The 13,608-nt window shown below is 49.6% G+C and overlaps 1 protein-coding gene across 2 annotated transcripts in view; it reads left to right on the top strand.

Moving 5' to 3' along the window:
• tnfsf12 (TNF superfamily member 12) overlaps window positions 1–13,608 on the top strand; it is a 112,470-nt gene that overhangs the window by 81,922 nt on the left and 16,940 nt on the right. The window lies entirely within an intron of this gene.

Below are 13,608 nucleotides of genomic sequence, written 5' to 3'. Positions count from 1 at the left end.
TCTAACCGTGCTAATTTCTCTCTTTCGAGAGGGACACATGCTTATGTCTGTCATCTGTACTTTTGTACCCTGTTACCGTACGTTTGGGGGGGGGGGGGTTAGTGGGGGTGGGTACCACCCAATAGGTGCCAAATACGAATTTAGAGGTTAATAAACAAGTTTTTGGCCACCTTCTCAACGTGCTTCCTTGACCAGCAGGTCCTGGGGTGGGATTCGAAGCCAGATTCTAGCCCCCAGGGGAGATGCTACCTCCTGCCCCACAGGACTTCCTTCCGTGCTCAGCAATCCTCTTCAGATATCTGTCCAACTGTCTATGTGACGGTTAGATTTCCCCCAGTTAGTCTTCTCGCAATGAGGAAATGTCTCGTTTTCTCCCTCGTATGTATTTAAATTACTGATTTCCATTTGCCGTGGGAACGTTTCTTCCTATCTGCTCCGTCCGAGTCCCTCCTGGTTTTTGAACGCCTCGATTAAATCTCCCCTCAGCCCTCTTTGCTCCGTGGAAAACACTCTCAGCTTCTCCCCGTCTCCTGAACTCTCTAATCCCCGGTGTCGTGGGCCAGTAATGGGGCCTCCACTATTTTCGATCGGCATCGGTGATGAAGGGGCTGAATGTACGGCACCTAAATTTGCTGCTGACACCAGATAGGCGGGACATCAGTTGTCAAGAGGAAGTCGAAGTCTGCAAAGGGATTTAGGCAGGTTAAGGACTAAGTTCTGGTGGATGTAACGTCCGGTGATGCGGTGTTAGGGTCGAAAGAGCTGTCTCCTGTTGGAAGTTAATCTTCCTGACATTTCCTTCTGCCACCAAGTACCCAATTATTTTCTCCAATTAAGGACAATTAGCGCAGCCAATCCACCACCCTGCACACATTTTGGGTCGTGGGGGCGGAACCCACGCAGACACGGGGAGAATGTGCAAACTCCACAGGGACCCAGGGCCGGGATCGAACCTGGGACCTCAGCGCCGTGAGGCAGCAGTGCTACCCTCTGTGCCACCTAGCCGCCCCCGGGCGCCATCAAAGTTTGGCAGTAGATCCGAAAAGATCGATCGACCTTTGGCCCCCATTCGTTTGGCCTCCGAAAAAACGTGAAATAGATCGTCGAAGCTCAGGGAGCCACAGTTAAAGGCACCAAGCAGCACCGACAGGCCACGATGATCGGATCGCCTCTCTCTGGAGGCCGATCTTTCTTCAGCGGTCGAAAGTAATAAGTCATTAAAGGTCAAACTGAGTGACCTGGAGAATGGATCCGACGAGGCAGAGCGTTGGCATGGTGGGGTTGCCGGAGGGAACGGGAGAGATGCACCCCCAGTGAATGTTTCTGTCGAGCGCGTTTTGCAAGATGGCGGATGAGGGTGTATTTGCGTTTCGCCCCAATCCCCATCCACGGAATTGGACCAGGCCCACCGCACCGGAAGCCTGGAGATCCGCCTCGTGCGGTGATCTAAGGTTTCATGGCTCCCAGGAAAAGGAACGGGTTGTTCGCTGGGCTCAAGATCATCGGGATATCAAATGGGAAGGTAACTCCATCAAAGCTGTACCAAGATCTGAGGACAGACCAGACAAAATGAAGAGCTGCTTTCGACGGAGTGAAAGCCGTCTTGTATAGAAATGGAGTCCGAGTGACTGTCAAGGGAAAGGTCCGCTTTTTTGTCATGCGGGAGATTTGTTCGAAAGCTCAAATCGGGCACTGTTTAATCTACCTTTAATGGACGGACGCTTCATATTTTATGGATTTTCTGTTCCGGTTTAGGTCTGACCACATCACCGTTGGTTACATTTGAGCGTTTATGCCATTTGTTCTTTTTATAATGTTACATCAATTCATTGGCCTCTCCCTCTTTTCAACGTTTTTTTCGGGTGGGATAATTAAGACTGCTGGACAAAAATCAACGGCGGCCGACTGATTCACCCTCTGACCGCACTTCGGGAAATCGGACCACAAGGCAGTGCTCCTTCTCCTGGCGTGCAAGCAGAGCCTTGTGCGGGAGAATCCAGCTGAGAAGGTTGTGCAGTGCTGCTCCGAGGAAACAGAAGAGCTCTTGCGTGACTGCTTGGAGACAGTGGGCTGGTCCATATTTAAGAACTCGGCGACCAGTCTAAACGAGTACGCCAGCACCATCACAAACTTTAATCAGCAAACGGGTGGACCACTGCGTGCCAAAGAAAGCAGTACGTAAGTTCCCCAACCGGAAACCATGCTCAATCGCGAGATTGACTCACTACTGAAGGACAGGTGTGAGGCGTTCCAGGCAGGGGACACTGAACTATACAAGGAATCAGGTACGAGCTCTGCAAAGCCATCAGGGACACCCAGAGACATATCAGACTAAGCTAGAGTCACAGACTAACATCATGGACTATCATCGGTTGTGGCAAGGCCAAAACAACATAACGGCTACAAAGCGAAGCCGAGCAGTATCTCCAGCAGCAGCGCACCTCTCCCCGATGAACTCAATGCATTCTGAACTCGTTCGAGCAGGAAACCAACAATCCGCTGTCGAGTGCCCCAGCAGCCCATAACTCACCCATACCCACCATTACAGCTTCCGAAGTCAGATCGGCCTTCTTAGAAAGTTAACCCTCGGAAGGCGACGGGCCCGGACGGGATCCCTGGTCGTGCACTCAAGAGCCTGCGCGGACCAGCTGGCAGATGTGTTCGCAGGCATCGTCAACCTGTCCCTACTGAGAGCTTTTCTAATTGGAGGGCTGTGACCAGTGGTGTTCCACAGGGATCAGTGTTGGGACCTTTGCTGTTTGTAGTATATATAAATGATTTGGAGGAAAATGTAACTGGGCTGATTAGTAAGTTTGCAGACGACACAAAGGTTGGTGGAATTGCGGATAGCGATGAGGACTGTCAGAGGATACAGCAGGATTTAGATTGTCTGGAGACTTGGGCGGAGAGATGGCAGATGGAGTTTAATCCGGACAAATGTGAGGTAATGCATTTTGGAAGGGCTAATGCAGGTAGGGAATATACAGTGAATGGTAGAACCCTCAAGAGTATTGAAAGTCAAAGAGATCTGAGGAGTACAGGTCCACAGGTCATTGAAAGGGGCAACACAGGTGGAGAAGGTAGTCAAGAAGGCATACGGCATGCTTGCCTTCATTGGCCGGGGCATTGAGTATAAGAATTGGCAAGTCATGTTGCAGCTGTATAGAACCTTAGTTAGGCCACACTTGGAGTATAGTGTTTCAATTCTGGTCGCCACACTACCAGAAGGATGTGGAGGCTTTAGAGAGGGTGCAGAAGAGATTTACCAGAATGTTGCCTGGTATGGAGGGCATAAGCTATGAGGAGCGATTGAATAAACTCGGTTTGTTCTCACTGGAACGAAGGAGGTTGAGGGCGACCTGATAGAGGTATACAAAATTATGAGGGGCATAGACAGAGTGGATAGTCAGAGGCTTTTCCCCAGGGTAGAGGGGTCAATTACTAGGGGGCATAGTTTAAGGTGAGAGGGGCAAGGTTTAGAGTAGATGTACGAGGCAAGTTTTTTACGCAGAGGGTAGTGGGTGCCTGAACTCACTACCGGAGGAGGTAGTGGAAGCAGGGACGATAGGGACATTTAAGGGCATCTTGACAATATATGAATAGGATGGGAATAGAAGGATACGGACCCAGGAAGTGTAGAAGATTGTAGTTTAGTCGGGCAGTATGGTCGGCACGGGCTTGGAGGGCCGAAGGGCTGTTCCTGTGCTGTACATTTCTTTGTTCTTTGTACTCCGCCCGAGGTCCTCACCTGCTTCAAGAAGACCACCATCATACCGATGCCAAAGAACCAGGCAACGTGCTTCAACGACTATCGTCCTGTGGCCCTGACTTCAGTCGTAATGAAGTGCTTCGAGAGGTTGGTCATGAGTCACATCAACTCAATACTCCCAGAACGCCTAGATCCACTGCAATTTGCATACCGCCACAACCGGTCCACAGCAGACACCATCTCCCTGACCCTACACTCATCCCTGGAGCATCTCGACAACAAGGACTCGATTTATTGACTGCAACTCTGCCTTCAACACCATAAACCCAGCCAAGCTCCTATCAAAACTACAAAACCGAGGACTTGGCTCCTCCCTTTGCAACTGATCTTCGACTTCCTGACCCATAGACCACAATCAGTAAGAATGAACAACAACACCTCCTCGACGATAGTCCTCAATACCGGGGCCCCGCAAGGCTGCGTACGTAACCCCCTACTCTACTCCCTGTACACGCACGACTGCGTGGCAAAATTTGGCTCCAATTCCATCTACAAGTTTGCTGACATCACGACTGTAGTGGGCCGGATCTCAAACAATGACGAGTCAGAATACAGGAGGAGATTGAGAACCTAGTAGAGTGGTGCAGCAAAAACAATCTCTCAATGCCAGCAAAACTAAAGAGCTGGTCATTGACTTCAGGAAGCAAAGTACTGTACACACCCCTGGCAGAAGGAGGCCATTTGGCCCATTGAGGCTGCACTGACCTTCTGAAAGAACACCCTATCCAGGTGCACCCCCCGCCCATGCCCGCAACCCCACCTGGAGGCAATTTAGTGCGGCCAATCCACCTAACCCGCACACCTTTGGACTGTGGGAGGAAACCGGAGCACCCGGAGGAAACCCACGCAGACACGGGGAGAAAGCGCAAACACCACACAGACAGTCACCCGAGGCCAGGCTTGAACCCGGACCCTGGCGCTGTGAGGCAGCAGTGCTAACCCACTGTGCCACCCAATACTAGTTACAGTGTTTATGTTTAATCTGCGTTTTTATTGGGGGGGGGGGGTGGTGTTTGTAATTTTTGATTTTGTCTTTGTCCTTTGATTGCTTTTTCTATTATGTGTAAAACTTGAATAAATATACTTTTTTAAAAATTTGGGCAGATGGCGTATAATGTGGAATAATGTAAACTTGTCCATTTTGGCATGTAGAAAAACAGTATGCTATTTAAAAACAGAGATTGCTGTACTCGGTGGTAAATGAAACATTGGCATTTTGTTGCCAAGGGAACGGGATATAAAAGTCGGCAACTTTTACTGCAGCTGTACAGGGCCTCGGTGAGACCACATCTGGAATACTGTGCACAGTTTTGTCTCATTGTTTGAAAACCGATAAAATTGCGTTCGAAACAATTCGGAGCGAGTTCGCGTGACCCATTCTGGGGACGAAAGGGTTGCCTGGCGAAGAGAAGTTTAGTAGGCCGGGCCTGTAACCATGAGAAGAATATGAAACGGCCTTACTGGGACAGACTAGATCCGGAGGGATTTGAGAGGGTGAGTCTGGGAGGATGTTTTGCGGAGGAGACGGGAACCGAGGGACACAGTTTAAGAATGAGATGAAGAGAAATTCTGTTTTGTCATGTGAGAGTACCTTTAAGAAATGGGGGTTGATAAATTGGCTGCAGTGGAGCTGGGCTGTCTGTCAGCTTTTTACTTTCGCTTTGGCTCGCAGCTACAGGGTGTGTTTTAGTTTTGTTTTAGATTTGGAGTCGCTGCAGTCACAGCAAGGAGTGTAGCAATCTCTGCAAGCAAAAGAATGTTCATTTGGTGATTTCAAAGTGGTAACTGCTCTCAGTAGAGACGTTCAACCTGATGTCTTTTGAATAAAAAGGGTTCTTTCTTGTCTTCTGGATGTTGCAAGGAAAGATTAAGAGTTACTTATAGAGTACTGTATTCTTTGGGGATTTATTGGTGTTGAGAGTTGTTAAGATGTTTACTACGGCTTTATAAAGTGTTGACGAGTTTCATAAATAAACATTGTTTTAATTTAAAAGTACTGGAGATCTCTTGTTGCATCACACCTATAAAGTAGGCCAGTGTGCTCCCGTAACCATAATCTATTAAAAGTAGTGGGCCAGGTGAACTCCATGATACACTTTGGGGTTCTCTAAACCCTGACCCTTAACAGTTCTCAGAGGCTAGTTAGTCTGTGGAATTCTTTTACCCAGGGAGCAACGGAGACTGAGGGTCGCTGAATATATATATATATATATATATTCAAGGTCGTGTTGGACAGATCTTTGATAGGCAAGAGGGGAGAGGTCAAGGGTTATGGTGGAGCTGGGCCCACACCCAGATCAGCCATGATGGTAAGAATGGCGAAACAGGCTCTTAAGGACCTTGCTGCTAAATCCATGTTCCGATCCTGATGAACCACACCCTTCCTCAGACGAGCTCCCCACAATTGGGCACAATTTTCTCACTGAGGGCGATTTGCGCCGTTGCAAAGGGCTCCTTTGTATTTGTGTTGGGTGACTCTCTTGAGGAAGCCGAGCTCGGGGGGGGGGGGGGGGGGGGGGGGGGCGGAGGTTGAAATAATGACCGCAGGGTGATGTAGAAATACAGGAGGACCTTAGAATGACTGGCTCCTCCCAGTAAATCCCATTCAGTGTAAAGACTGAAGACCGAATGACCACTTTCTGTGTTGTATTATACGGGCTGTGAATGTAAGATTGTCTCTAATGAATCCAACAGTGGGTTCAAAAAACAACTTTGCACGGTGGCGCAGTGGGGGGGGGGGGGGGGGCAGCACACTGGTTAGCACTGCTGCCTCACAGCACCAGGGACCCGGGTTCAATTCCAACCTCGAGTGACTGTGGAGTTTACACCTTCTCCCCGTGTCTGCGTGGGTTTCCTCCGGGTGCTCCGGTTTCCTCCCACAGTCCAAAGATGTACGGGTTGGGTGGATTGGCCGTGATAAATTGGCCCTTTGTGTCCAGGGATGCGCAGGTTAGGTCGCGAGGATAGAGTGGGGTGGACGGGGGTGCGTAAACGGGTAGAGTGCTCATTCGAAGGGATGGTGCAGACTTGACGGGCTGAATGGCCCCCTTCGACACTGTAGGAATTCTATGAATAAATCAGGATGGTGAGTGACTTGGAGGGGAACTTCCAGGTGGTGGGGCTCCCAGGTATCTGCTGCTCTTGTCCTTCTAGATGGTAGAGGTGGTGGATTTGGAAGGTGCTGCCTGAGGAGCCTCGGTGAGTTGCTGCAGTGCATCTTGTAAACAGTAAACACGGCTGCTGCACACCATCCTGCCTGGGAAATATATCGGCCGCTATCACTGGTACTGGATCCTGGAACGCACTCCCTAACAGCACGGTGGGTGTACCTACACCACATGTGCTGCAGCGGGAGTCGATGGCTGGCAGGCGGAGGGCGAGAATGTTTAAGGTGCTGATCAAGGGACACAGCCCAGTGGTTGCGAGAGAAATGAACATCTACTTGTTGCGACCTCGGAGCCCGACCGAGTGGCTCTTTGCGGTGCTCCTCTTATCTCAACAGTATCTAAACTAATGGAGGGCTGAGAATATTCGAATCGTCATTCCTAACGACAGAAAACCTCTTGTGAAACGTCTCCTGGTACTCCGTAACCGCTGGACAGAGAAAGCAAACGTTTCGGGCAGTGTGATTTATTCGGTTGGATTCAGGACTGCTTACACTCGCCGTCCTGTCCGTGCAACTCTGGAGTTCTGCCTCCTCGGTGCCGCTGGCTACCCTGTGCTCTTGCCATAGCATGTCCAGAGGGTCCACGGTTCGATCCCCAGTCTTGTGTTGAATGCTCTCCACTTGCCTGGATGAGCGCAGCTCCAACAACACTCCATAAGCTCAGCACCGTCCAGGACAAAGCAGCCCCGCTTGATCGGAAAATAAATTGGGAAAGGGAGATCCCGCAGATTCATCGGATGCGGACGTCGCTGTCTCGGGCCCAGCATTTATTGCCCATCCCTAATTGCCCCTTGAGAAGGTGGTGGTGAGCGTTCCTTCTTGAACCCGCTGCAGTCCCTGAATTGCAGGTACATCCACCGTGCTGGTAGGGAGGGAGTTTTGGGGTTTTGACCCGGCGCGGGGGAAGGAACGGCCGATATATTTCCAACGCAGCGGGTTCAAGAAGGCAGCTCACCACCACCTTCTGAAGGGCAACTAGGGATGGGCCATAAATGCTGGGCCCAACCAGCGACGCCCATGAATGAATTTTAAAAAAAACATCAGGATGGTGAGTGACTGGGAGGGGAACCTCCAGGTGGTGGGGTTCCCAGGTATCTGCTGCTCTTGTCCTTCTAGGTGGTAGAGGCCGTGGGTTTGGAAGGTGCTGTCTGAGGAGCCTTGGTGAGTTGCTGCAGTGCACCTTGTAGACGGTACACACGGCTGTCACTGTGCGTCGGTGGTGGAGGGAGTGAATGTTCGTTTAATGTTTATCGGGATGTTACCCTTGTCAGTATTATACTCGGGTACAGTACTGGAAAATGAGATGAGAAATGAGGGTATTTAGGGTAATTAGATTGGAAGCATTTGTCAATTCGACCCTAAGCAGTTAGTGAAATATGAAACCAGACCCTCATACTTGCTTGAGAATAGGTTTATACTGGTTATGTTGGTTATATAGGTTTATACTGGTTATGTTGGTTATATAGGTTTATACTGGTTATGTTGGTTATATAGGTTTATACTGCCTTATCTACATCTGCCTTCTGTTTACTAACCCAATATCCCAGCACTCTCTTTTAGTGAAAGAAAAATCCACAAAGTGTTTAGAAATCAGTAAATAGGAGGGGGTGACAGCCCCCCCCACCTCCCTGAGTGGGGCACTGTAATTAAAGCAAGTATGTGAAAGCAAACGGGGGTGATGACACACCCCAGCCCCCACGGCCGCAGAGAGGTTCAAATGTACCGCTGGTCTTTGTAGTGCCTCTCACTAGGGTCACAAAGCCATGAACGCAGCCGCAGCAGTCTCTCTTTATAAGTGCTCTGGGTACTTAATTAAACAAGGCAGCGAATATAGCTGCGGCAGTCTCTCTTTATAAATGCTCTGGGTACTAAATTAAACAACGTTCTTCACCCATGTATCTTAACATAATTAACGTTATTAACAAGGTTGAAGGGTAAATCTGAGAATTATCAAGGATTGTTGGAGACAAAGAGCCAGTGGATATTTGCAAAGCATGGTCGATTTGCACAAGGGGACGATGCACTTAAAGAGAAGTAATTAGCAATGGTGGAGAAAGATTGGAAAGGGGATTAAACACCTCTTTCTGAGAGGTTGATCCTTCAATAGTCGGTAGATCTGTTAATCCGAGACGACTTGCGTTTACGTTACACCTTTTGAATAGTAAAATGGTCCAAGTTGCCCGATAGATAGATAGCTAGACAGAACGTGACAGATGGAAGCACGTAAGGTGATATTCGGGAGAGTTTTAAGCAGTGTCTTAACGCAGAGAGAGAGAGAGGGATAGGGAGAGAATTCCAAGTTGAAGGCTTGGCCGATAATGGAGGAGCGATTAAAATTGGGAGCCGCTCAAGAGTCCAGATTATGAGTCCAGCTCGGTGGCACAGTGGCACTCCTGCCTCAGTGCGCCGAGGTCCCAGGTTCGATCCCGGCTCTGGGTGACTATCCGTGTGGAGTTTTCACATTCTCCCCGTGTTTGCCTGGGTTTCACCCCCACACCCCAAAGATGTGCAGGGTAGGTAGACTGGCCACGCTAAATTGCCCCTTAATTGGAAAAAATGAATTGGGTAATCTAAATTTTTTTTAAAAATGAGTCCAGATTATGGGGAGCGTAGAAATCCCGGAGGGTTATCGGGGCTGGGAGAGATGAGAATGAGAATCTCAGAGTTGGTGCTCTGGTTTCCTCCCACAAGTCCTGAAAGACGTGCTGTTAGGTGGATTGGCCATGCTAAATTGCCCTTTAGTGTCCATAAAAAATAGCTTCGGTGGGGTTATTGGGTTACGGGATAGGGTGGACGTATGGGCTTGGGTAGGGTGCTCTTTCCAAGGGTCGGTGCAGACTCGTTGGGCCGAATGGCCTCCTTGTGCACTGTAAATGCTATGACCTCGGTGCCGTGAGGCAGCAGTGCTAACCACCCTGCCGCCCGCTGTGTTATCATTTTGCAAGAGCAGTCCCATCATTTTAATCTTCGTTAAATCGTGAATCAAAAGTCTTTAATGTGATGTGCGGAATCCTTTGCCTCCCCGCCGCCATGGCACCATGGTAGGCCCAGGAGCCTGCAGCCGACCCTGACTTTACTGGAACTTGCAGGTGTTAGGTCCTGTCTGGTGGGGGGGAGGGGGGGGGGGGAGAGATTGGTGGGGGGGGGAATTGGTGTGGGGTGGGGTGCCTACTCCCCAGGTTAGGAAATGCAGGGGCCTACTCCCCAGGTTAGGAAATGCAGGGGCCTGCTCCCCAGGTTAGGAAATGCAGGGGCCTGCTCCCCAGGTTAGGAAATGCAGGGGCCTGCTCCCCAGGTTAGGAACTGCAGGGGCCTGCTCCCCAGGTTAGGAAATGCAGGGGCCTGCTCCCCAGGTTAGGAAATGCAGGGGCCTGCTCCCCAGGTTAGGAAATGCAGGGGCCTACTCCCCAGGTTAGGAAATGCAGGGGCCTACTCACCAGGTTAGGAAACGCAGGTAAACTCGGGCTATAGCTGTCTGGAGCTAGGAAAGGAAGGCCTCCCAGAGTGCAGGATATGCTCAAAATTTAGGCGAAAGGCATGTTTTGGCAGGGGATATCTTGAATACACATTACTGACTCTCGACAACAAGCTGTTGAACAGGACAAGGTTGCGGGGGGAAAAAAAGTGTGTAACGTGTGGGATTTGGCAGCTGGTTGACATTTGGTTGCTGTAACAACCTTGACACAAAACAAAAGTAAACAGGGCAGCAGTGGTCTCTTGTGGGAGGTAGACCGCAGAGAACCGTGTCCTTGGTTGTGCACTGTGCAGCAACCCAGCCATAGCGATTTAAAACTCCTCTCCTCGCCTGTTTTTCAATTTAATGCCTTTGTTCCTGCTCTCACCTCTTGACATTCACCCTTAATCCTTCACCCTTAATCCTGTCGCATAATTCTTGCCTCGATCCTCCCTAAACTGACGTCACTCCCCGGACAATGTTTCTCTCCGATTTCCTCTCGAGCTTCGCCATGGGAAGACCCAAAGGCCTTGCAATACTGAAAGCAAAACAACTTTTTATTTATCCAGCGCCTTGAATGTCATAATATGTCCCAAAATCTGACACCAAGTCACGTCAGGAAATATTATGACTGCGAGCTCTGATCAGGGAATTATTTCGAAGGAGAGAGAGAGAGAATGGTTCAGATAGGGATTCCAGAGTTTAGGAGGTCAGGTAGTTCAGAGTGTCACGACCCCCTGGACTGATACGCATTCAATTCCAGCCCCACTTGCCCAGGAGTCGTAACAAAAGTGAAATTCGATGTTATTTAAAATATCTCCGCCTTGCCTGAGCCCAATAAATTACAGTCACCAGGTGTGTAACTTTAACACGAGTAACCTTTTTTATTATTTAACAGTAATATGATTGAACTGGTGGGAAAATGGAACTGGCTATCTAACACGCCTTTCCAACCCCACCCTCCCCTTTCTAACTACCCCTACTCTCCCCACACACACACACACACACACACACACACACACACACAGAGGATAGAGAGGTAAAGAAATTACGAATAAAAATAGAAGCATAAAGGATCTACTCGGATGACTTCCAGTTAATGTCTTTCTAGGGTTTAAGCTTTTGATTCGGTACTTCTTACTTCTGGGCTTGAGATAGCTTTTCTCTGGTAAGGTTGTCTACTTTCTCTGCAGATTCAGGATCGTTTGAAGTTTACAGCTAGGATGTGCCCCCTTGGCTTTCGAACGATAAAGCAGAGAGAGAGAGACTCTTCCTTCTCTTTCCAAGCTCCAGTCACTTCTGCCAAGTTCTTTCAAAGTATTGCGCAGGAATCAATCGCCGACGGCTGTCAGGCAGAATACTGCCCCTGGCCAACCCACAGGTTGCCGGCTGGCCAATCGAACCAATTCCTTCAAAGCTGGTTCCCAAGATTCACTCGCCGCTGACGAGTCTGTCCTCTCCTCTCCAAAACCTAGGAACACCCTGTCCTGACGAGCAGGTCACTTCGGCTTGAGTCCTCGGCTTAAAGGCATGTTCCGAATATGGGTCCACGGACCAAAAATAAGAAAATTACAATAAAAGAACAAATGGAAAAAATGAAATAAACAGGAAAGACTTTTACACGAGTCAACAAAATTGCTATCTCGGACGAGGCAGACCATACGGCAGAATTCCTCTCCTAAATAGCAGTAGTGAACCAGATCAGTATTTACAACAATCGATGATAGTTTCATGGTCGTCATTACTGAGACTCTCTGTTTCATTCTGTATTTTATTCATTGCGTTTAAATTCCACCAGCTGCTCCAGTAGGAATTGACCGTGTGTCCCAGGGCTTGAGGTCTCTGTGGTCCTATCTCAGTGACAATCCCACACCATCACCGCCCGGCTGCTTCCAGGTGGAACACATTTGCAATGGAGAAGTGTAAAAGGAACATTACTCTGTATCTAACCCCGTGCTGTACCTGTCCTGGGAGTGTTTGATGGGGACAGTGTAGAGGGAGCTTTACTCTGTATCTATCCCCGTGCTGTACCTGTCCTGGGAGTGTTTGATGGAGACAGTGTGGAGGGAGCTTTACTCTGTATCTAACCCCGTGCTGTACCTGTCGAGAAAGATTTTGATGGGGACAGTGTAGAGGGAGCTTTACTCTGTATCTAACCCCGTGCTGTACCTGTCCTGGGAGTGTTTGATGGGGACAGTGTAGAGGGAGCTTTACTCTGTATCTAACCCCGTGCTGTACCTGTCCTGGGAGTGTTTGATGGGGACAGTGTAGAGGGAGCTTTACTCTGTATCTAACCCCATGCTGTATCTGTCCTGGGAGTGTTTGATGGGGACAGTGTAGAGGGAGCTTTACTCTGTATCTAACCCCGTGCTGTACCTGTCCTGGGAGTGTTTGATGGGGACAGTGTAGAAGGAGCTTTACTCTGTATCTAACCCCGTGCTGTACCTGTCCTGGGAGTGTTTGATGGGGACAGTGTAGAGGGAGCTTTACTCTGTATCTAACCCCGTGCTGTACCTGTCCTGGGAGTGTTTGATGGGGACAGTGTCGAGGGAGCTTTACTCTGTATCTAACCCCGTGCTGTACCTGTCCTGGGAGTGTTTGATGGGGACAGTGTAGAGGGAGCTTTACTCTGTATCTAACCCCCGTGCTGTACCTGTCCTGGGAGTGTTTGATGGGGACAGTGTAGAAGGAGCTTTACTCTGTATCTAACCCCGTGCTGTACCTGTCCTGGGAGTGTTTGATGGGGACAGTGTAGAGGGAGCTTTACTGAACTCTCCTCCCAGCCCCTCGAGCAATGGGATCCATCTAAGGTGATCCCATTTGAACCAACTGTTTTCCTTTTTATATTTCTGCTCCAGTTATGGGCCTGTCTGCAGCAACACACCCATCCTGTGATAACTCTTTGCCGTTCCTGTCCCGAAATCAGATATTGCTCCTGTGGAAAGTTACATCGAGTAGAATGGGCCTACACTCCCTCGCGTCTCGAGAACGGAGAGGTGATCACACTGAGATCAGTAAGCCTCTTAGAGTCTGGATGGGGTATATGCCACGTTGCTGCACTACCAATCCAATGGGAGATCATCGATGCCAATGGCCTCTTTGGGACCAGGACCAGGAGGAGGTGGTGGGGGGGGGGGGGGAAATTCAGATGACGGGGTCAACAGTCCGGGTCGGCCATTTTGGACAGGGGTGAGCAGATGTGTCTTCGTTTGGAGGGTT

This window comes from Scyliorhinus torazame, chromosome 31 (genome assembly GCF_047496885.1).
Source record: "Scyliorhinus torazame isolate Kashiwa2021f chromosome 31, sScyTor2.1, whole genome shotgun sequence".
Lineage (NCBI taxonomy): Eukaryota > Metazoa > Chordata > Chondrichthyes > Carcharhiniformes > Scyliorhinidae > Scyliorhinus > Scyliorhinus torazame.
Note: the sequence above shows the minus strand (reverse complement) of the source record. Positions and strands in the feature narration are given on the sequence as shown.